Source organism: Scylla paramamosain, chromosome 31 (genome assembly GCF_035594125.1).
Source record: "Scylla paramamosain isolate STU-SP2022 chromosome 31, ASM3559412v1, whole genome shotgun sequence".
NCBI lineage: Eukaryota > Metazoa > Arthropoda > Malacostraca > Decapoda > Portunidae > Scylla > Scylla paramamosain.
The window spans coordinates 720239-722500 of record NC_087181.1 but is presented as its reverse complement, the minus strand read 5'-3'; the positions used below and the strand labels follow the sequence as shown (position 1 = coordinate 722500).

The 2262-nt window shown below is 42.4% G+C and overlaps 1 long non-coding RNA gene across 10 annotated transcripts in view; it reads right to left on the bottom strand.

Annotated features, from left to right (window-relative positions):
- The window catches only part of LOC135116364 (uncharacterized), a 234714-nt gene extending 232699 nt beyond the window's left edge, over window positions 1-2015 (bottom strand). For all 10 annotated transcript variants that reach the window (XR_010276248.1, XR_010276254.1, XR_010276250.1 and 7 more), the window contains exon 1: window positions 1898-2015. This is a non-coding gene — a long non-coding RNA (uncharacterized LOC135116364). The remainder of the gene's footprint in view (window positions 1-1897) is intronic.
- Window positions 2016-2262: the final 247 nt, after the last annotated feature.

Sequence of the window (2262 nt, the reverse complement as noted above, 5' to 3'; positions counted from 1 at the left end):
CAAACAGAAGTACAAAAGCTCACGGTCTGCCGCTATTTATCGGTCATGATTGGCGGAAGAGGCGGCGCATCACAATGCAGTATTCCAGTGGGGTTTTTAATTTCAGAAATACAATACACACACTACACCCAGACATTATTTATCAGTGCTGGTTAAGGGAAGCAGCAGCCTCTATCTACAGCACAGATTTCAAGTGAATTTTCAATATCAGAAGTGCTACATAACCCATAACTTAATTCGGTACCTTGTAAATGGTTTAAGGGTTGGGAAGCATCTACTGTCAGTATGCCGCGTCTCAACACTAACACAGAGAGAGAGAGAGAGAGAGAGAGAGAGAGAGAGAGAGAGAGAGAGAGAGAGAGAGAGAGAGAGAGAGAGAGAGAGAGAGAGAGAGAGAGAGAGAGATCTGAACATTTATTTATAGTCCTTAAAAAACCTTACATATAATAACAGTAATTATAACAGAGGAGAGAGAGAGAGAGAGAGAGAGAGAGAGAGAGAAACATCTGAACATTTATTTATAGTCCCTAACAAACCTTACATATAATAAGAATTATAAAAGAGAGAGAGAGAGAGAGAGAGAGAGAGAGAGAGAGAGAGAGAGAGAGAGAGAGAGAGAGAGAGAAATCAGTCATGCTGCGTCCCCTTGTTTACGTGTTGAATACACAAGAAACGCCAACGAGTATCTGAAACACAATGAAGAAAGAATATGCGACAAGACAGCAAATATATTAATTACGCAATGTGTATAAAAACTAACTACATTCCCTTAAACCCATAAATGCCCTAGATAATCAGGAATGCAAAAAAAAGACCATACAACACTGAAGCACATGTGTAACCCCGTACTTAGTAAAAACAAATAATCTAGTCAGTTTGCCGCACGTTTGAAAACAACAAAATATTTTTCAGCAAACCAGCAAACGAGACGAGAATATCAATCAGCGGCAGCGTTAACCTATCCCCGTGTCCTGAGGCGGCAAAATTAACACCCCAGACTCGGTAAAGCAGTGTGTTCCTCTCCTCCTACAGCCTAACCTAAGCCGCTGGGCAAGTTAAACACACACACACACACACACACACACACACACACACAGCCATGCACTCATTACCCCGCTGATGATAATGATCCTTCCCCTACCCCCCCTCTAACCCTCCCTCCCTTCCCTCCTGCCTTCCTCGCCTGCCTTACCCTCCCAGCTCATCCCCTAACGAGGCAAACAATAAGGTAGTTAGGATTACGTTGCATGGCCCTCAACGCCCACGATGCTTTGCGTGAATTAAGTACCAGTATTACCCGCAAACAAATGCGAGTCTTAATGATTATCTGACTATAAATACTGGCTGGGAAAAAATTGTTAATAATACGACGCAACGAGCTATGCAACTGCCTGTTTAAGTTAAGCTGGGGGAGGCTCAGAGAGAGAGGAGAGAGAGAGATGAGAGAGAGAGATGAGAGAGAGAGAGAGAGAGAGAGTGAGAGAGAGTTACAACCTCTTACATGCTAAATTTTAATACCGATTTCCTTTCGTTATTCACAATGATCTAAAATGGTTCGTGTGGCGGCCGCTAGATGGGATGGATTGTTACGGTTGGCATCCCTGATTCCCTCAACCACCACCATTACCACTCTCTCCCTCCTCTTCCTACGTGTTAATCTCTTATCCTTTCCATCTCCGTCATTGTTCTCTCTCTCTCTCTCTCTCTCTCTCTCTCTCTCTCTCTCTCTCTCTCTCTCTCTCTCTCTCTCTCTCTCTCTCTCGTATGCAGTTGGCATGCTTGTAATCACCACAACTACTGTAACTCCTCCCTCCCTCTCATAATTTTCTGTTTTAATGATAAAAGTTTAGTCTTTATAACACCACAACTGCAACACTTAGCCAGCCCCATTACTCACCGTTAACCTGCGCCATTCCGCCATAACACGACGAGCCAAAACACCACAAAAATGACACTTAGCCACGGAGACACGACTCGAGCACCATCCCCGCTGCCGTTTTCTTTCGGTACTGACGCCTGGTGGTGGAAAGTTAGACGCTGGTGATATCGGAGGTAAAGACGGTTTCGGCTCAGATTATGAAAGGATTTAGTTTTTGCTTCTTTTTTTTAATGATGACTGTATTTTTAATTTGTGTTTATCTTTATTTATTATTATTTAGTTTATATCCTTGTTGTGTGACTCAATTATTTTTTTAGAAGTTGGTTTCGTTTTTTTTTTTTTTTTTTTTTTGTTTACGAGTTCGGCTCATGCTTATTGTTTTC